A 23,665-nucleotide genomic window follows, 5' to 3' on the forward strand; every position below is an offset into this window, starting at 1 on the left:
GGGTTAGGTTTAGTGGTGTCCAATTGACTCAAATTCTTAGCCACAGTTCAATAGGAGGATGATGTTAACCGAGGACATAAAAGTGGCACTCGCACTCATGAGGCCAAAAGCCAATGAAAATGGAGTGGTGGAAAGATTGGAAATTGTTGAAGTTGTGAAAGGATTAATGCAAGGCGAAGAAGGAAAAAGAGCGCGCAATAGAACGAGAGATCTTAAAGATGCAGTAGCTAAAGTGCTGAGTCAAGATGGCTCTTCTACAAAAGTAGTAGCTGAATTGGCTGCAAAATTGAAAAAGAAGGTTGTTAAATAGTGCAGTAATTGATTAGCCATTATTTATACAGAAATGTATGCATGTGTGTAATTAGTTACAGGGGGCGGATTTATAGGCGGGACACGTGAACCCATGGTCTTTCCGTCAAACTAAGTATTTTATGTACATATTTTCTAGAATTAATCTAATAGTATCGGGTGAAATTAAAAAATAGCCAGGTTTACAAGTGGTAATTGAAAAATAGTCACAGTTTCAAAAGTAATCGAAATTTAGCCACTTTTCATGCAAAGATAAATCTGAACGAAAATACAGTTCAAAATCCGGAAAATATTCCAGCATATTATAATGAAGTTCCAGTGTAATATACTGGTCCAGTATAATATGCTGGAAGTTCATACACAGGTGCTCCAATCTCCAATATATTATGCTGGAACTTTTTGTGTGTTGGAATTCCAGCATAATATGCTGGAAGTTCATACACAGGTGCACCAATCTCCAGTATATTATGCTGGAATTTTTCGTGTTGCAGCAAAATAGTGGCTATTTACAATGACTTTGCAAACGCTGGTTATTTTTCAATTATCAGTCTGAAAACTGGCTAGCCCATACTCTTTTCACATATTATGTGCTGGCACCCATGCTCCAAAGAGGATAAATGCTGCACTTGGTTGAATGCTAAGTTATTTACCACTTAACATTTTCTTTTTTCTCCTTTGTTTAGTGGTGCACTCATATTATAAAAATTCTAAATCAATTAGTTAGTTACAACCTTGCCCTAATTGTGTTTTGCTATTGTAAAAAGTTAGACGCGTATGGATTAATTATTATGAGTTGGTGTACTGGGATGATACCTATGTATGAACTTTTTTTGTCTGGTAAAATTTTAATCTGGTCATTAATACCTTCTGTACGTTCATATTAAGTGTTTTTAAAGTTTTTTACTAGGGAAAAGGGCCAAATATACCCTCTACTTTCGAATATTGTCTACATTTAACCTCCGTTGTATTATCCGGTTAAATTTATCCCTACCGTTATACTATCCGGCCAAATTTACCCCTAACATCAGCAAACTTTTAAAAATTACCCCGCGATCTGTTAGTTGACCCAGAATCTCCCGAATCATTTTAATTAAGTCACTTATTCTTTTTCTTGATCCACTATTTTCGAAATAATTGACATTTACCTGCTTTCTTAATTGGAAAACAAATAAGAGAAAGAAATATTAAAATAATCCAACGATTAATAAACAAAGTATAGTAAATTGAAGAATCTAAATTAGGCAGCTTGTCTAAATTTCAAAAGTATTTACAATACTCCAACTTTAATGAATTCGTTGCACCATAGGTATGAAGACTTTGCAAGTATTAGTGATAGAAGTTGAAATTCCTTGGAGACTTTACATTGTGGAATTCAACTTTGCTTTAATCAAAAATGCCTATGCATTATGCACTCTTTAGTTAGTCGATTGAACTATATACTAACCAGACAATAACAAAATATATTTGAATATACATATACATACATGATGAGCAGCTGCATATAATGCACAATAAATAGACGCACTGAATTCTACAGTGTGTATATGATTAATAAATAAATAAATTTTAAATCAATTCCAAACCATTATCACAAGAAGAGAAGTAGGTGCATTGGTAATTAAAAATATATATATCCATGAATAATTTATATAGTCTAGTACCTTTAGCATTCACATCAATAGTAATTTCTGAAAATAGTGGAAGAAAGAACAACAAGTGATTTAATTAAAAGAAAATTGGGAGATTATGGATTACCTACCAGATCAATGGGTAGTTTTTAAAAGTTTGCTGATGGTAGAGGTAAATTTGACCGGATAATATAACGGTGGGGATAAATTTAACTGGATAGTATAACGGATGTTAAATATAGATAATATCCGAAAATATAAGGGTATATTTGGCCTTTTTTTCCTTTTTACAAAGACATTTGTTCTTCCCTTCAAAACTAACATATGTCAGTGTGTCATTTTACTCACTGAAGAAATTTTTTTTTGCTGACATGGCTGTCCAAAATCAATTCTTTCAAAAAGAAGGGCCACCTCGAAACAAACCACAAGATTTCAGAAAAATCAAACATAATCCTCCATTTGTCCCTTTTTTAAAAACAATTCATTGAGCGGTGACGGAGGATATCAAACATAATTTCTTTTTGCTCGCAACAATGAGTTAAATGGTACTATCCAATTTTGCTTTTACCATTTTAAGGTCAACGACTGTCCTCCGCGATCATAATAAATGAGTTTAATAATATTTTTCTGATATATCTTAAACTCATAATAAATATTTAAAATGAATTCTTGATCAATACTACAATCGACATCCTATCTTTAAAATATGCGATACGGCAATTTTTTTTTTGAGACAATTAACTAAAATCCATGTAATAATGGAGTCCGAAATCAAAATAACGTAAAACTTATAGAAAGTGGTGAAAGTAATGTACAAATAAAAAAAGAATCAAAATAGGTATAGCGTATGTACCATGAGCTATATATGTTTGGAATCACAAACGAGATTAATATACATTAGACGCGTATGACAATATTATGCAAATCCGTGTGTCAAAATGCCCATAAATAAATGAGTGCCCAAAGTACCAACGTCCTGTTTGGTGCATTGGTCGAATGGTAAGTGGTAAAATGGCCATGGGCTCTTGTGTTGCGAGCTTGAGTCCAGCTACAAGCAAAAAAATATTATTCCATTTTTTTTATAATTAAATAATTTTATTTACCAGGGATTTTTTTTCTTTTCCATTTCCTTTCGTCCATATCATTAATTAAAATTTTAATAAATTTATTTTTTTGAGAAACAATTAAAATTTCCAAAAACTATTTTTATTCAATTTTCTTAGTTTCAATTTTAAATTGTAAATGATGTTCATATTTCATTAATTAAATTTCTTATAAAGCTAATGCATCTTACCACTGACCATTCGACCAACACACCAACCAAGACTTTATTATTTGGGGCGTTCACTTATCAGATTTTTTCTTTCCTATACACTATTTGAAATCTTATTATGAAAATGTTTAAGTTTTTGTATTTATCCGACCTAAACACGTTTTAGCTATAAAATATATACAGTTCACCTTAAAAGGCTCCTAATCCATTATTAGTGCCTTCAATCAAAGAATTTAGTTCTACTTTTTTTCTCTCTCCTCTCTCCCCCTCTTCTCTCAACTTATATTTAGAGATTTCTGTTTGCTAATTATTTCGATCCTTTTTTTTTATCCTTAAAAAACTGTATTACAATCGACAAGTCAGGAAGAAACAGAAGCGCATCCTACAATATACACGGTCTTCAACTCAATTTAAGTAGTACTGCTTACTGTGCTTTACGCCAATGCATCCCAAGAGTATTTACCTCGATTCACTTCAAAAGCTTTTCTTCTGAGTGCGTTCCACTTCTCATCATAGCACACAATTTCTCGTAATTTATTCTACCATCCTGTTTAAGTGAAAGAGTCAGCACAAAAATAGAATTATCATAACAAGAGTTTCAACCTTGAAATATTTCATCTGACACTATTTATGTTGTTTGTGTTCATTCCTGCTTTAATTTCTTGGATGGTGGCCTCATCACCCATACCATACTTACTACTTCAAAGCACTTTTCTAATTCGTCGCTTTTTGTGAAGCTGAATCAGATTGTAGGAAATAGAGTCTCGATTTGAAATTATAGGGTTTTAAATTTGTACATATTCAATGAATATATAGAATTTAGACCAAAACCTATTGGTTCGGTACTGCTCCTATATAATTATATATACCGACTAAATATATACGGAATACAATATATAAGGATTGATCCAATACGCCATAACAACCACCCCAACCAGTAACTCCAACCGTAATTTTATGCGCTTATTAGTTTCTCCGTCTGATATTTCTCATCATAATCGACATATCTGTGGTGTCTGATTTGAAACCTTATTATACAACTATGGTGTGTGCTTAAATACAACTACAATATCATACAACTTAAATATAATTTTTATACAAATTTTATACAATATGTCTTTTATATATTTTGTATTTCATTTATACATAGTAATTATATATTATACAACTTATTTACAACTTATCTACGACTTTTATACATTATTTCTACCCAATTAAATACAATTACAATATCATATAACTTAAATATAATTTTTATACAAATTTTATACAATAGGTCTTTTGTATATTTTGTATCTGATTTATACATAGTAAAAACAAAATTCATACAACTAATTATATATTATACAACTTATTTATAACTTATCTACAACATTCATACATTATTTCTAACCAGTTATATACAATTACAATATCATACAACTTAAATACAAATTTTATACAGTATGTCTTTGTATATATTTTGTATCTGATTTGTATATATTTTTGTCTGTGGTGTATGCTTCTTCTTCTCTAAAATTCCAATCAAAACTTACTCTCTTACTACAATTTTGATACATATCAATAACTTTATGTAAAAAGTTATAACGATTCATATTGTATTGATAACTTAAATACAAATTTTATACAACGATTCATACATTATACAACTATTGTTCAACTTTCATACAACATTCAAATAAAAATATGTATAACTACAACAAAATATAATTTACATACAATTATACTACAACTTTACTACAATTTTGTAAGTATATTGTATGTCATGTCTTCTTCTTCTTCTTCTTCTTCTTCTTCTTCTTCTTCTTCTTCTTCTTCTTCTTCGAGTTTCAATCTGAAATTCAGCCAAAATCAAGTCTAATCGTCACCAAGCACCCTCAAAATTGAGATATAAACTCCAAACAATATTTTTAATTATTTGCAACAACACCCACTTCAAATAAATAATGGTTTTTGAAAACCCAAATTCGAATTCAAAGCTTCAAACCTTTTTAATGCCTGTTAATGATGAAGAATCAAACACCTTCAAAAGTTATTGATTGGCAATTTCAATTTGAACACCAATTGTGCAACATGAAAGAAAATTGCTAAGTTAAAACGATTGAAATCTATTGATGAATTCCATTAAAAATATATACAACAAGAAATCCATTGATGAATTACTGTAATATCTTCGTCTTGAATTTAGTAATTCTTTTCAATGTTTGTAATCCGCACTTTTGAGTTGCAATATTTGTTCTGTGAACTCTAAATTTTATAATAACCAATTAAATGTGAAAGTTCCACTGCCAGAAATCATATTCTTTTATGTTATTTTGCTTTTGGACTATGCAATTGATGTTTGACTATAAATGTATATTTTTAGTGTATTGCTTACCTTATGTTTTGGGTATTTTTATGATTAATTATGCGATGTTTAAGTAAATGAGTTATTTTTACCTGTAGGATTATTGGAATGCATAAAAGAATGAAAATTACACAAAAAGATATTGACACAAGAAAAGAGCACGAAAAGGAGAAAATCAGAGCATGGCAAAGGCACGTTGCTCCAGGCCTCACCCCGCCTGGCTTAAGGCGAGGTCCCACCTGGCCCCAGGCCTGGCCTCACTTGGCTTATGGCGAGCTACAGACCAGGCCCCGCCTGGCTTAAGGCCTGGTCCCCAAGTACGCAAATAGATTATTTTCTACTCAGTTTTGGACTTGAAAACTTCGACCCTAACCTATAAATACTCCCTAAACAAGTCTAAGAAGGAGGGTGGATGTTTTTGAGAGGGGAATTCGACTATCTGAGAGCACGAGCCACCGTGGAGGCCGGAATTCATCAAATTCTTTCTTCCGCCATATTTAGTAATTTTAAAGTTTCTTTGGATGATTTGTTATTTTGCTATCATGTCTATGTGGAGCTAAACTTCATGTTCTAGGATAGTGGTTCTTTGATGAATACTGTTATTTGAATATTGATTTTGACTTCTTGATTTATCATATAAGTTTATTTATTTAATCCTGCCCTAAATTATTTGATTGCTTGATCACCAATTGAATATTATCTATAAATCTAGAATTAAACTCGAAAGTGGGAAGTAAAGATTGTATATAGGATTGAGTAGAGTAAGTTCTTGAACCCCAAGCATCTAGGAATGGATTCACAGTTAGGATAGACATATGTTAATTTCCTTGCTTAGCTTGGTTATTATACATGAATTACGAATGCATTCTTGTTAACTTTATAGACATATATGCATTGGGTTAGCTTGAATAAGCGAGTAAGAGATTGACAGATTCTTATGAGCAATATTAATCCCGTCGACCAATAAACTAGATGAATTAATTACCCAATTCAATTTAAGAATACAATACGAGTGTTAGATAACCCATAACCCTAGATCGTTTTTATTGCATTGATAACACAAAAATATGTTTTTCCTTTGTTTATAGTTCACTATTTATTTTTCCTTTATTTTAATTAGTTTAGAGTCAAATAATTCTAGATTTAATCCTTGTTTAGATAATTAGAATAGTTTAATATAGTTAATAATTGATAACAAGTTCTTGTGAGTTCGATACTCTATCTTATCACTTTATTACTTGACAACCGCGTATACTTGCATGTGCGTTTGACCGCAACAAGTTTTTGGTGTCGTTGCCAAAAACTTGATTTGAAAAAGGCTATAAAACATGGTTAACGTTTAGGTATTGATTTTTAGGAAATATACAATCCGAGACAACAACCTCAGAAATGTTCTAGATTCTCATCAAATAATTAAATTGAGATGGAAGAAGAATAATAACTTTAGAAATACAGCCAACTTATGATCCATCTATTCTACCAATCCATAATATTCAAGTGGGAGACAGGTTAATTCAAATATTGAGTACTTCCAAAGTAAGTTAATCACTTATAATAATCCAACATTAACAATAGTTTTAGGTCAGTGATCTCCTAATCATATTTGAAGGTTGCGGCAAGTGGAGGGTTGATTTAGTCACACAAAGGGGATACTTTTATTAAACTAATTAATGTAATTGACAGACATTTTAGCTACTGCTCAAGAATTCTTTCTAGATATTTATTATGACTTTAAGTTATATATACCATAAAAAATTTATTAAACTCATTTATTATACTTCTTGTAAATTATGATCGCGGAGGCATAAAATGGAAAAAAGCGAAGTTATATAGTGCCAATTAAATCATTGTTGGATTAGCGCTAGCGTGTCCCCCCACCCCCACCCCCAAAACAACATATAGACATACCAAAAGGTAGTTTGCTTTACTAATAAACCCCAAAAGAGAGAAAAACCAAAAAAGAAAAAAGAACAAAAACAAATTGGAACTAAACTGATATGTAACGACCCGACCGATCGTTTTGAGCTCTAGCACGTCATTCAGCAGTTTGAGGCCTTGAGCAGTTTCACTTTATGTATTATGACTTGCACGCGTGAGTGGTTTCGATTTTAGTGAATTTGAAGTTGTTTTGGAAGAATAATTCACAATTCGGAAGTTTTAAGTTGAAAGAGTTGACAAAGGTTTGACCTTTGAGTAAACGCCTTCGAAATTGGGATTTAAAGGTTTCACTAGGTTCGTATAATGATTTTGGACTTGGACGTATGTTCGGATCAAATTTTGGGGTGGACTAGGAGCATTTCGGTGCTTATTGTGAAAAGTTGGCATTTTGAAGGTTTTAGGATTTCCTAAGTTTGATTTGAAGTAGACTTTGGTGGTATCGATGTCCGTTCGGGTTTACGAGCTTTGAAATAGGTTCGTATTGTGATTTGTGACTTGTACGTAAAATTTGGTGTCGTTCCGGAATGTTTAAGTGTGATTCGGACGCATTCGACGAAGTTTGAAGGTTGGAAAGTTAAAAGAAGGATTTTGATCGTCGATTCATAGTTTTGATGTTATTAGTTACATTTTGAGCCTTTGGATAAGTTTGGATGATGTATTGGGACTTATTGGTATGATTGGACGGGGTCCCGGGGTCTCGAGTATGTTTCGGGATGGTTTCAGACCATTTCTCAATGTCTTGCAGCTGCTGGTTTCTGGTGTGTTTGGTATGCATCAAGATCTCGGACTTAGGGACATGATCGCAGAGGGTTAAGTGGACTGGTGAAAATTTTGTTCTTCGCGATCGCATAAAAGGTGTCGCGATCGCAGAGCTTGAGCAGGATGTTCTTCTCGTTCGTGTGGGGAGCCGCGAACGCGATGGGTTGTTGAGGATGGCCGGTTGTGGGAGAGTTGTTCTACGCGATCGTGGAAGGGATCTCGCGATCACGTAAGAGAAATTTACTGGGCTGGAAGATTGGCCTTCGCGTTCGCGGAGCTTGGCTCCCGTTCGCGTAGGTTTGTAACGACCCGATCGGTCGTTTTGAGAATTAGTGTCCTGTTCGGCTGCTAGGTCTCGAGCAACTTCGTATTATGTGTTATGACTTGTGTGTGTGGCCGAGTTCGGTTTTCGGATGGTTCGGGGTCAATTTGGAAGAAGAATTCTTGTTTTTGAAGCTTAAGCAGTAAAAGTTGATCGAAATTTGACTTTTGTGTAGACAACTCCGAAATTACATATTGATGATTTCAATAGCTTTGTATGGTGATTTTGGACTTAGGGATGCATCCGGATTTAGATTTGGAGGTCCATAGTAATTTGAAGTATTTCGGTGAAAATTAAAGTTTTGGAAGGTTGAGAGGTTTGACCGAGAGTTGACTTTGGTGATATTGAGGTCGGAATGTGATTCCGAGAATTGGATTAGCTCCGTTATATCATTTGGAACTCGCATGCAAAATTTGGTATCATTCCGAGTTGATTTGATATGTTTCGGCTCGAGTTTTAGAAGTTAGAAGATTTGGAAATTTATAAGTTCGATTCGTGGTGCGATTTGTAGTTTTGACGTTATTTGATGTGATTTGAGGCCTCGAGCAGGTCCGCATTATGTTAAGGAACTTGTTGGCATGTTTCGACGGGGTCCCGAGGGCCTCAGATGTATTTCGGATGGGCTACAAGCCATTTCTTCAGTCTTTTGAGTTGTTAGTTTCTGGTGTTGCTGTTGCTCTTCGCGATCGCGAAGATGAAGACGCGATCGCGTAAGGTTTATTTGAGCTCATGGATTTTGTTCATCGCGAACGCGATCGTGGTCACGCATTCGCGAAGCTTATGCAGTCAGATGTCCGCGTTCGCGTAGTGGAGCTGGGCTTGGTGGTCATTTCTCCATCGCGTTCGCGAGTCTCTTTGTGTGTTCGCGTAGTTTGTTGTCTTTATTCATTGCGTTCGCGATGTATTTGACGTGAACACGAAGCATTATTTGTGCTGGGAAACATTTAGTTCTTCGCGATAGCGAGGAGTGTTCCGCGATCGCGTAAGAGGAATCACCGGGGCTGATTATAAGAACTCTATTTCGAGGGTTTGGCCATTTTTATTACATTTTGAGTTGTAGACCTCGGATTTGAGCAATTATTCATGAGTTTTTTCAAGAAAATCTTTGGGGTACATGTTCTTCACTCGGAATTGATTATACTTCATGATTTCATCTTTAGTTTTATCATTAAATTAGTGTTTTGAGTTGAGAAAAATGGGAATATTTGAAGAAATCTTTCAAAATGTAAAATGAGGATTTGAAGAGCGATTCGATATCGGAATTTTGTAATTCTTATATGGTTGAACTCGTCATCGAATGGGTGTTTGGGATTTGCAAATTTATCGGGTTTCGAGGTGCGGGCCCGAGGGTTGACTTTTGGGTAGACTTTTTAGTTTTTTTAAAGATTGAAGCTTTATTATCCGAAATTGTTTGCTATGAGTTTTATTATGAATTGAAGTTATTTTGGCTAGATTTGAGCCGTTCGGAGGTTGTTTCACTCAAGAAGGTCATTTTAGAGTATCGGTATAGCTTCTTTAAGGTAAGTATCTTGCCTAACTTTATGTGGGGGAAGTACCCCTTAGAATTCGAGTCATTTGTGCTAATTGTGTCATGTGAAGAACGTGTACGCGAGGTGGCGAGTACATGCCCATGCTTATTTGTGGAAATTTGACCGTTTAGGGATCTTAGGTTCTTATGTCCATTAAATATGAAGTTGTTTTGTCATGTTAAATTCCTCATTTACTGAGTTCACCCTTACGTGTCTTATTTGGAATTAATTGCTTCATGTTCTACCCTTATTTCCAATTAAACTCTTATGTGCCTTAACTGCAGTTGTTGCCTCCTTTATTGCCATGCTATCCTTTCCGTAATTGTTTATCCTTGATTGAAGTTATCATTATCTTTTCCGTAATTGCCTACCATTAGTTGAAGTTATTATTATCTCACCCATAATTTGTTTATCCTTAATTGAATTTGTTGTATCTTTTCCGCAAATTCTCAACCCTAAACGAAGTTTTGTTATCCCTTACCATTGTTGACTTATCCTGATTTGAAATCATTGATTCATGTTATCCCTCCTATCGTTGAATTGTACTTTTGTGAAATCATTGCTACACACTATCTGTTCTTTGTTGAGCTATTCTTGTTTAGACCATTATTCCCTGTTGTGTCTTTCTTTGTGTGCTCGGTATTCCGTTTCTTTGTGTTTTGAAGTTCCTGAGTTGATTTACTTGTTGTATTCTCATATTATTGTCAATGTTGTTGTTTTATGTCACAGTCCAAAATTTAACTAGTCGTGATGACACCTAACCTAACCCGCTAGGTAAGCCAACTAATACCAATCCAATTCCAATAATATTTAACTGACTCTAATACACTCTCCAAGGACTGGTAGTACAAATTATGAGCTTGTAAGATTAGAATTTACAAGCTGGTATGAAATAAATACATCATCTGTTCGAAATGTATATAAGCAGATTGTTTTTATAAATCTAAGGCTACCATGAACAAGATGCAACTATGACCGGAACACAGGTAAATCTTCAAATTCAGCTCCCGTCGATCACAACAACATTAGCATCCAATATCTGCACGCAAGGTGCAGAAGTGTAGTATGAGTACAACCGACCCCATGTACTCAATAAGTAACAAACCTAACCTTAGGTTGAAAGTAGTGACGAGCTGGAACAAAGGTCAAGGTCCAACACCAATATCCAATAACAGTTCATAACAACATAATATAAGTAATAAAAGAAGTAGCTCAGAGATAAAATGCTTAGCTCGTTCACAGTTCCAGAAAAATAGGCCTGCTTTTCAAATATATCAGTGAAAACCCGAATCTTTTACCAAAATCACCAAAATATGAGTACGCATTGTAAAACTGTGATTTTTCCCAAAAACTTTTCAACAACAGATAGGATGTTTCATTTTCAAATGGCATGAGGAAAATACATCTTTATGCCTACATGTCAATGAGTATGTGAAGTCATGAATGATGCAATATCATACAACATGAGGAAAAATGTATATCTATGCCTGTATGTCAAGTGTGCATGTCAATGCGATGCAACTGAGTAATAAAACCATATGCATACTCTCAGAGTATCAATTCACTCAGTCCTCCCAGTCATTCAGTCCTCACAGTCACTCAATCCTCCCAATCGCTCAGCACTCGGCACTCCCACTCAGTAGGTACCTGCGCTCACTGGGGATGTGTACAGACTCCGGAGGGGCTCCTTCAGCCCAAGTGCTATAATCTGCACGGACAACTCACGTGCTATAGTATCAATATCTACATCTCCATGGACAACTCACATGCTATAATAAAGCCTATAAGGCCTGCTGCAGGCGGGCAACCCGATCCACATAATAATATAGTATATAAAGCCAATATGGCCTGCTACGACGTGCAGCTCGATCCCATAATTATCCTCACAATCAAGCCCTCGACCTCACTCAGGCATCAATCTCTCCAGTCTCTCGGGCTTACAATGTCATGAAACTAGCCCAAAATGATGATATAATGTATCAATAAATAACAGCAGAGACTGAGATATGATATGCAATGAATGAATATGACTGAGTATGCAATTATAATTTAAACATATAATTCGACAGTAAAAATGACCTCAGTGGGTCCCAGTAATACCAATATTTTCCTAAGCATGATTTTTAACATGAGTCATAGCTCAATTTCTCTAACACATAAAAATACATGGAAGAATACAAGTTAATTGACTAAACAACTCTACGAAATCAACTGAGTTTCAATTTCTACGGTACACGCCCACACGCCCATCACCTAGTATGTGCGTCACCAACAAATAATTCACATAACACATATAATCAGGGTTCATACCCTCAGATCCAAGATTAGAGATGTTACTTACCTCGAACAAGCCGAATCCAATGTCGAGCAAGCTAAACAATGCTTCAGAAATTCCATTCTGTGCGTATCAACTTCCGAACGGCTCGAATCTAGCCAAAATTAATTTTATTTAGTCAACACAAATTATAGGAATTAATTCCATATCAAAATACTAATTTTCCCTAAAAAATCCAAAATTACACTAAAAATCGCCTGTGGGGCCCACATCCCAGAACCCAACAAAAGTTATAAAATATGAACGCTCATTCAACCACGAGTCCAACCATATCAACTTTACCAAATTACGACATAAACTCGACCCTCAAATCCTCAAATTAAACCAAGAGGGTTTTCTAAATTTCCAACTTAATTCACCAATTAAATGTTAAAAACAACCATTGATTCGGGTACTTTGACCAATATGGAGTTAAGAACACTTACCCCATTATTTTCCTTGAAAATATCCCGAAAATCGTCTCTTCCCGAGCTCCAATTCGTCAAAAATGGAAAATGAACAAACCCTCAATATTAAATATTTTTTGCCCAACTGTTGTGCCTCATTTCATATTCCAAACAACCCCGAAACTCACTTTTGATGCCTCCAATAGATTTCTTGTAAATTTTCAGTCAAGTTAGGCTTTTGAATCACCCAATTTGGCCTTACAATGAGGGGGATATGATGTTTTGAAGATTTAAATGAAATCTAGAAATTTAACGGATAAAAAAAAGATATTTTCGTAATTATTTTACACCAGAAAATCAGCAACGAAAGAATTTTTGTTTTAGCATCCAAAACTCATTCGGAACCTCCCGAACACAAACTATATATGCGTTTCAATCATAAAACATGCTACGAACCTGCTCGAGTACTCAAAACACTGAAAAGAGGTCATCTTGATCTGATATTGACCATGGTCAAGCTCCATATCCTTAACTTAACTAGTTTCTCAACTAGTGATCCAAAACACACCTGAGCCCCTCGGGACCCCATTCAATCATACCAACAAGTCTTAAAACACGATACGAACTTAGTCGAAACTTCAAATCATATCAAACAACGCTACAACCACAAATCATACCATAATTCAAGCTTTACGAAACTAAGAAATTTCAACTTCTACATTCGATGCCGAAACCTATCAAATCAAGTCCGATTGACCTAAAATTTTGCACACAAGTCATAAATGACATAACGGACCTATATAAATTTTCAGAACTGGATTCCGACCCCAATATCAAAAAGTCAACTCCCCGGTCAAACTTCCAAACTTAAATTTCTATTTTAGCCATTTCAAGCCTAATTTAACTACGGACTTCCAAATAATTTTTCGAAGACACTTCTAAGTCCAAAATCACCATACGGAGCTATTGGAATCATCAAAACTCTGTTTTGAGGTTAAATTCACAAAAGTCAAACTTGGTCAACTCTTCCAACTTAAAGCTTCCTAGTTGAGAATCGTTATTCCAAATTAATTTCAAATAAACTGAAAACCAAAACCGACGATTCACACAAGTTATAATACATCATACGGAGCTACTCATGCCCTAAAACTACCGAGCGAAGTTCAAATGCTCAAAACGACCGGTCGGGTCATTACATCCTCCCCCACTTAAACATACATTCGTCCTCGAACGTGCCAAGAGTTGTTCTTAAGCCGCCAGATCACAGTGTAACCTTACCATGCACATATCCGGGGGTGATACCACGTCACCCTATTCCATATAGGCCCAACAACACAACATACTGAAGATCATTACTTCAATCTTAGCCCGTAAACCCAAGAATTCAATTTTCCACATCCAAAATTTCCTACAAGACCCGAATCTCGCATTTACACACTGTCTAAGTCTGAACAAGTTTCACAGAGCCATAACCATAACCCGAGACACAATAACATGATATACCACATAAATCAAATTCTCATGGCAATAACTTTCGACCGCAATAGCTACTCGATAACTAACTCGACATCTGTAACGAACCTCATATCAACTAAAATCTTGTTCTGAACCTTTGTACACTGGCGATGATGAAAGAAACACGCATATACTCTTAACCACTCATCAGATCAACAAGTCATGAAGCTCTCTCTCGTCCGACGGGAACCAAAGCCAAGTCCTAAGCCGACTTCCGATGTTATTCTTCCAAACATACCGTAATCAAATACGATAGTATCCATTCTAGGTCCAATAATCTTATCTCATCAAACATAACTATTATATTGACATGCCACACCAATATAACCTAAAGTCACAATCGTGCAATCTGTGTATCAACAAGCAACAATTCAAATGTACTCAATCGGGGAAAATGTCTCAAATGAGAGAACCGCCCCGCAAGCTCAACAAGTACCACCACAACGCAATGTTATGAACCCATCACATATAGTAGGACCAAGACACACGAAACACCATATCTGCTCCCAACTCCACCGCCCGAATGCCTAACACATCTCTCATACACGTTCATCCCACGAGGAATACTTCTATAATTCTTCCGTGCCACATAGCAATAATTTGAATATCGCAGTCTATCAATCAGGCAAATACTGCAATACCCACGAAACATCCATAGGTGCAAAATATAGTGTGCCCTTTATTTTTTGAATATACACTCTGCTCGGGTAATACCACAAGTGCCAATATTAGAAATTGTTTGTTCTCCATAAACTCATTACCTCCCTTTTGAAATTGAATCGTATACTTGCACATGCAATCCCAATCTCACTCCACTCACCACCTCTAATAGACCATCCTACGAGAACACGAGATCCTCATTAACACTCTGAGTCACAAGCAAAAATACATACCCGGTTAGTTAGAAACTTTCTATTTGCTCCCATACAAGAGGAAATCATAATACACAAGATATTCCTCACGCTGGTAGGACATATCCATCTTAAATCGTGATAGAAACCATCGAAAACTCTTCAAAACCTATTTGCACATAACCAAGCTAAAATAACTGAATTCCTCTAACTCGACCAAGCCACACAGGTTGCCAAATCCGAGAGTATTGCCGCCAAAACATCTGTAGAGCATCACCACATCATAATCACCCAAAAGAACCGAACATACCATTACCATACTGGTCTAGCCTACTACCCAGTTGTCATATTTCCTCCAAGTTTCTTCTGAATTACCCTCAAGTTGACACTTCTGCTTGTCAGAACACTACGATCCTTACCCAAAGCTCACTACAAGACACCCTAAGGCCCATAAGCCGTTGTATTATTCTTAAGCACCCCATAAATACCACAACCGAGACACCCACTCTGGAAGACCTTATGTGAATTTAAAACTATTCCTCTTTCCTTTCTTATACTGAAATGTAGAATCCATAGTCATACAGAATTACCGCAAGTCCCGACACCATTCAATGTAAACAACCGATTCTAGCGATATACGAATTCGAAAAATTTTCAATTGCCACTTATACATTTTTGAATCCATTAGAACTTTCTCGAGAGTCACTCACTTTTCTCAAATCCAAATTGCACCGCCCAAATGGGCCGAAAGACACATGCCCCCTTAGTACAACAACACCCAAAGAAGTAACCCTGCCTTGACACCACCAATCAAATTCATACTTCATGCGCACTGCATCCTTTACAAATAACAACTCACTCATACCATGGTTTTCATATACTCATAAAGTGCAATATAACCCGTATCCAGGAATTTCCTCACTCGAGTCATCCTCGATATCAACCTCTGCAGGTCATAACAAATCCACAAGTATGCCTCAGACCAAAACTAAAATTTAACATATAATCATAAAATTAAATTGTCAATAGCAGGCTCCCCCACTTGGCTCAAAGACATATAACCAAACATCTGATAACTCGCCATACCCATACTCTACTATTGTCATAATCCCGCAGTCAATTCAACGAAAATTCTTCACAAGCTCAGGTAACACAAACCATAAAGTACCTCAATTCACCTGCTAAGCTCGCCTTCATTCTCGTGATAGTCAAGTCAACTTTCTCAACCATATTCAAATTCAAATCTCAACACATACACCCCGCTGGTAGAAAAGAAACTCTCCACTCAACATTCTAAGGAACACAGCTACGTAGATTACTCCGCAGGAGATAACCCACTTGTTTAGCCTCGAATTGGCACCTTGTTATACCCTTTCGCAGCCACAATTACTATGCAATAACTTAATTTTTTTGAGTTTGAACTCATCAACACAACATGAAAATCTAATTCGTTCCACAATTAGACTGCATGACAGATCCTTCAATATACTCACAATTCGAGACCATACGTCACATCAAATGAAAATCAAGCACCCGATGGCCTTCTTTACATTCCAAGGAAACACTTCTCATCACATTCAAACCATCTTAACACATCCCGCAATCACATCATACTTATCGTATAGCCAATCAATCGCTCATCGAGCCACAAGCTCCACTCATAGGGACACTACCATACATATGAGTCCAAATGTACAAGTTACAACTAAAGCTGCCTAGTCTAAGCTACGGTCCAAACCTGGTCTTAAGTCCTCTAGATTGGCCCATCACCAAAACACAAAATACATTTCGAACCTTGTTCATGGAATCACAAGCCGGCGATGCACAACTGATACCAAGCGCTCACATGCACACAGGAATGCATAAAATGAATTCAAAGAGTTATGTTTCAAGTTGAATCAATTTCGCACGATAAGGAAAGAAAGATGGAAAATTATCCTAAATGCCCTGTAGCCTCTCGAAGATAAGTATGAACGTCATTATACCGATCCACAAGACTCTACTAGACACTTGCTCATGACTTGTAGAACCTATGAACCTAGAGCTCTGATACCACCTTGTCATGACCCAAAATCCAACTAGTCGGGATGACACCTAACCCAACTCGCTAGGTAATTCAACTAATACATATCCAATTTCAATAATATTTAACTGACTCTAATACTCTCCCCATGGACTGGTAGTATAAATCATAAGCTTCTAAGATTAGAATTTACAAGCTGGTATGAAATAAATACATCATCTGTTCGAAATGTACATAAACAGATTTTCTTTATAAATCTAAGGCTACCATGAACAAGAGGTAGCTATGACCGGAACACAGGTACATCTTCAAATTTAGCTCCCGTCGATCACAGCAACATCAACATCCAATATCTGCATGCTAGGTGCAGAAGTGTAGTATGAGTACAACCGACCCCATCTACTCAATAAGTAATAAACCTAACCTTAGGTTGAAAGTAGTGACGAGTTGGAACAAAGGCCAGGGTCCAATACCAATAGCCATCAACAGTTCATAACAACATAATAGAAGTAATAAAAGAAGTAACTCAGAGATAAAATGCTCAGCTCATTCACAATTCCAGAAAAAAAGGCCCGCTTTTCAAGTATATCAGTGAAAACCCGAATTTTTTTACCCAAATCACCAAAATATGAGTACGTTTTGTAAAACTGTGATTTTTCCCAAAAATGTTTCAACAACAGATAGGATGTTTCATTTTCAAATGGCATGAGGAAAATACATCTCTATGCCTACATGTCAATGAGTATGTGAAGTCATGAATGACGCAATATCATACAACATGAGGAAAAATGCATCTCTATGCCTGTATGTCAAGTGTGCATGTCAATGCGATGCAACTCAGTAATAAAACCAAATTCATACTCTCAAAGTATCAATTCACTAAGTCCTCCCAGTCACTCAGTCCTCACAATCACTCAATCCTCCCAATCGCTCGGCAGTCGACACTCGCACTCAGTAGGTACCTGCGCTCATTGGGGGTGTGTACAGACTCCGGAGGGTCTCCTTCAGCCCAAGCACTATAATCTGCACATACAACTCACGTGCTATAGTACTAAGAGGGTTTTCTAAATTTTTTAACTTAATTCACCAATTAAATGTTAAACACAACCATGGATTCATGTACTTTGACCAATATTGAGTTAAGAATACTTACCCCATTATTTTCCTTGAAAACATCTCGAAAATCTCCTCTTCCCGAGCTCCAATTCGTCAAAAATGGAAAATGAACAAACCCTCAATATTAAATATTTTTTTGCCCAGTTGTTCTGCCTCGTTTCGTATTCCAAACAATCCCGAAACTCTCTTTTGATGCCTCCAATAGATTTCTTGTGAAATTTCAGTCTAGTTAGGCTTTTGAATCACCCAATTTGGCCTTAAAATGAGGGAGATATGATATTTTGAAGATTTAAATGAAATCTGAAAATTTAAGGGATAAACAAATGACATTTTCGTAATTATTTTACACCAGAAAATCAGCAACTAAAGAATTTTCGTTTTAGCACACAAAACTCATTCGGAACCTCCCAGATACAAACCATATATGTATTTCAATCATAAAACATACTACGAACCTGCTCGCGCACTCAAAACACCGAAAAGAGGTCATCTTGACCCGATATTGACCATGATCAAACTCTAAACCCGTAACTTAACTAGTTTTTCAACCAGTGATCCAAAACACACCCGAGCCCCTCGGGACCCCGTTCAATCATACCAAAAAGTATTAAAATATGATACAAACTTAGTCGATACCTCAAATAATATCAAACAACGCTTAAACCACAAATCATAACCCAATTCAAGCTTAACGAAACTAAAAAATTCCAACTTCTACATTCGATGCCGAAACCTATCAAATCAAGTCCGATTGACCTCAATTTTGCACTCAAGTCATAAATGACATAACGGACCTATAAAAATTTTCAGAACTGGATTCCGACCCTGATATCAAAAGTCAACTCCCCGGTCAAACTTCCAAACTTAAATTTCTATTTTAACGATTTTAAGCCTAATTTAACTACCGTCTTCCAAATAATTTTTTTAACACGCTCCTAAGTCCAAAATCACCATACAAAGCTATTGGAATCATCAAAACTAAGTTCCGAGGTCAAATTCACAAAAGTCAAACTTGGTCAACTCTTCCAACTTAAAGCTTCCTAGTTGAGAATTGTTCTTCCAAATCAATTCCGAATAACCTGAAAACCAAAACCGACGTTTCACACAAGTCATAATACATCATACAGAGCTACTCATGCCCTCAAACTACCGAGCGAAGTGTAAATACTCAAAACTATCGGTCGAGTCGTTACATTTTATTTGGTGTTGTTGAGCCAAGGGCTATGCGTGTTTGTGATATTGATACTATTTTGAGGAAATGTTGTGGCATATGGGTACATATTGTGAAAGTCATTTTGCCGAGTTTGTTATGTTTTGGCATACGTGTTATTGTTGAGATAATTGTTATGTTGTTTGCACGAGGTTTCTTCCGTGTTGTTGTTATTGTGTTTGCATGAGGTTTCTACCGTGCTGTTGTTATTGTGTTTGCACGAGGTTTATGCCGTACTGTTATTTTTGTGTTGCATGAGGTTTCTACCGTGCTGTTGTTATTATTGATACACATGTGGTGGTATAAGGTCTGGGTGTTGAAACGCATGCGGTGAGATAAGGTGGGCTTGAAAGGCGTGGCTAGTAGGGGAACCACTAGAAGCCATGCAGTATGATATGGTAGGCTAAAACACGAGATGATATTTCTGGAAAAATGATTTTCAAAAACTAAAATGTGAAGGCTCCCGCGGTGATATATGGAATGTTTGTGATTCATTTTATGATTTGAGACTACGAGGCGGTACCTCGGTAGGGCTCTTTTTGTTATTTCCCCATTCTTTTGTACTTATCTTTGATTGTTGTCTTCTTAGCATACTATTAATTGTCTTGCTCTGTGTTGCACTATTTTCTTAGTTCTATGTAGCTAATCTTATTGTCCTAGTCGTTGCTTCAACTTCATTGCTGCCTTTATTACACTGTACATTTTGTGGTGATTGTTTCTTATGTGCCATTCATTGTCTCTACTCTAATTTGTTGACTTGAATTGTGGTTGAACACTTGCATGTGCATACACGTAATTAAATCACCCATATCAATTTTAGAAGATGAATCCTGATGCTATTGGACATTATACATACTCTTGTCTACTTGCTTTCTCTGTGAGGATTATTTTATTTTCACGTGAGTCATCCGTGAGGTTGTGTGTTGTAATGTGGGAACAAGATGCCAAGTTATTAGGGTTCATGAATTGAGACTCGTGAGCTGTGATTATGAGGTTCGGTACCTCATGGATATGCCTGAATAGATCTGGTGTGAAAACGATTGTTCTTATTGAGTTGTTGTTGGTTTTCCTTTATTTGGTTTCACCGGACTTAGACTGTGATCATCTTACTCTACCACATTATTACCTGACTGCTTCCTGTTGAACATTGTTGTTACTAGTATATCATTGCAAGTATTATTTTGTATTCCTTATCCTGCTTAACTTTATATTAATATTGTTTCTCTGTTAGTTCACCTTCATACTTGTTCAGGTTGTTTAGTCCGGTAGGTGACTTGATTGTCCCTCATCACTACTCCACCGAGGTTAGTCTTGAGACTTATTAGGTACTTTTGTGGTGTACTCATACTACGCTTCTGCACAATTTTGTGCAGATCCAGGTGCCTCGATTATTATTGATTATTAGCTAGCTGGTCGAGCACTACTGTGGAGACTCAAGGTAAACCTACCATCGCGTTATTATACTTGCACTGTTTAATTCTATTCTGAATAGTTGTATTTAGGGACTTTCTAGCAAACTCAGTAGAGCTTATGACTCGTGCTACCATATTTGGGATTGTAAGTTGTGTATAAAGATTTTTATTTCATATTTATTAGTTGATGGTTGAATTCTTCTATTAATTCAGTAAGTATTAGGTTTAACTAGTCTTAGGGACTAGGTGCTGCCACGACATTCTATAGAGAAAAATTGGGGTCGTGACAAGTTGGTATCATAGCCCTAGATTCATAGGTGCTACGAGTCATAAGCGAGTTTAGTAGAGTCTTGCGGATAGATACAGAGACGTCTGTATTTATCTTCGAGAGGTTACGAGACTATTAGGACAATTTCACTTCTTTCATTCCTATCGTGCTAGTTTATTGATCTCGGAGTTTGAAACCTTTGTCATTCTATTCTCTCACAAATGGTGAGGACACGAGCTGCAGTTACCGATGACGCTGCCCCCAAAGCCGGCATTGCTAGGAGCTGGGGCAGCGGATAAGGGAGAGGTCGAGGAGGAACACGTGCTACAGCTAGAGCACTTGTCAAAGCAGCAGTTGAGGAGCCACCAGTAGCTCTGAGTGAGAGACAGGTATCAGAGGTGCCTGTTGTTACCCCAAGACTTTAGGAGACTTTAGCACAGTTCCTGAGCATGTTTGGTACATCGACTCAGGCGGGGTTGATTCCGGTTACACCAGTTACTTCATAGATTGGGGGAGGTGCTCAGACTCCCATTGCCCGTACTCCAGAGCAGCGAGTCCATGTTGTTCAGGTTCCAGGTGTCATGCCGACACAACCTGTTATTCCAGTTCCGCCCATGGTTAGGGTAGCAACATCTGAGGAAGAACAGCTCAGACTTGCGAAGTTTAAGAAGTATTACCCTCCTACTTTTAGTGGTTCGGCTTTAGAGAATATGCATGGGTTCCTAGAGGAGTGCTACCATAATCTCCGTAGTATGGGTATTGTGGAGACGAGTGGGGTTGCTTTCACTAGGTCCGGCTTAAGGGAGTAGCATATCAGTGGTGGCGAGCGTATGAGTTGGGTAGTCTGTGTGATGCAACTTCAATTTCATGGACTTAGTTTTCAGAGGTGTTCTTGAGAGAGTTTGTTTCCCAGACCCTTCGGGAAGCGTGGTGTACGGAGTTGAGCAGCTGCGCTAGGGCACTATGTTAGTGTCAGAGTATACTATTATATTCAGTGATTTGTCCAGACATGCACCTGCTTTGGTTTCTATAGTTAGAGAGTGGGTCCGAAGGTTCATTGTGGGGGGGGGGGGGGGGCTCAGTCATGATATCCAGTTCAGCATGGCTCGGGAATTTGAGTCAGATATTTTATTTCAGCATGTAGTAGAGATCGCCTATCGATTAGAGGGCATGCGGGGTCAGGAGAGAGAAGACAGGGAGGCTAAGAGGCCTCGTAGATTGGGAGGATCTAGTGGTCCCTATTTTGGAGGCATGGTACGACATGGTAGAGGTTTTGTATGTCAGCCAGTTCAGTTTGCACTTCAGGCATCACACAGTGTTTCAGGTACCCATGGGTATTATGGTACCCGTACTGGATAGCTTCCACAACCACGTCAGCGGAGAGGTTGCTTTGAGTGTGGAAATACCATCCACATGGTGAGAGATTGTCCCAGACTCCAGACAAATGTGTCAGCAGGGTATTCAGGCTATAAGTTCTGCTCCATTTACTGATATCCCTGCACCGCTAGCTTGGGGTGCAGGTCAGGCGAGTAGAGGGCACCCAAGAGGTGGAGTCCTGGCCCGTTGATATGATTTCTATGGTAGGGCTATGGCCGCTGCACCAGATGATGTTGCATAGGTATGGTTTCGATTTGCTATAGAGATGCATCATTCGTATTTTGTTTCGGTTTTGCTTATCGGGGTGAGTCCTCCTTTGTTACTTCACATACATGTAAGTTTAGTGATTTGGTACTTTGCTTATGTGTTTGCCCCTGCTGGGAGATTATATGGTGGTAGCCTATGTCTATTGTTTTGTTTTTTTCGTTATTGAGAGCTATGGTGCTAGAAGTGATTTTTTTCGGTTACTCATTTCGGTAGTTTTGATATGATTTCTGGATGGTTGGTTACAATTTGTGGTTTAGATGCTCTACTGTTGTAGGAGTTCAGTATGTGTTGTGATTTTGTTGGCGGAATTGAATTAGTGGAAGGTTTTGATTGGAATGATGTGTATTTTACTTGTGATTCAGAGCTGAGGATGGGGTCCTCGTGTTTTCATGCGGTTTGATATGTTTGACCCGGGCTGTGGGCCGCGATGGAATCATATTAGGATGGGATCCTTGTGATTAGTTCATATCCCTTGATTCTCCCTTGTGGAATTGATTCGTAATATAATACTGATAGGGAGTGTCGCTTGTCGAGCTTGTTTGATAGTTCTTTCATGTGTTTCCTTGTATACTCGGTCATTTTCGCATTGTGCTTATCGTGTTTTAGCTTGCGAGATGTGTGCTCAGGTGGCGTTAGATGTGACTTGTTGATTCGGGTAAATAGTTATGAGGTCTTCACATTTCTTGCATTTTTGTCAGTGTTGTGAAGGTTTGGAACAGGGTTCTAGTGGATATGAGGTTAATTGCCGGTGCTGGGTTTGATTATGGATAGCTATTATGATAAAAATGTTGTTATAGACA

Source organism: Nicotiana tabacum, chromosome 13, assembly GCF_000715075.1.
Source record: "Nicotiana tabacum cultivar K326 chromosome 13, ASM71507v2, whole genome shotgun sequence".
Taxonomy (NCBI): Eukaryota; Viridiplantae; Streptophyta; class Magnoliopsida; order Solanales; family Solanaceae; genus Nicotiana; species Nicotiana tabacum.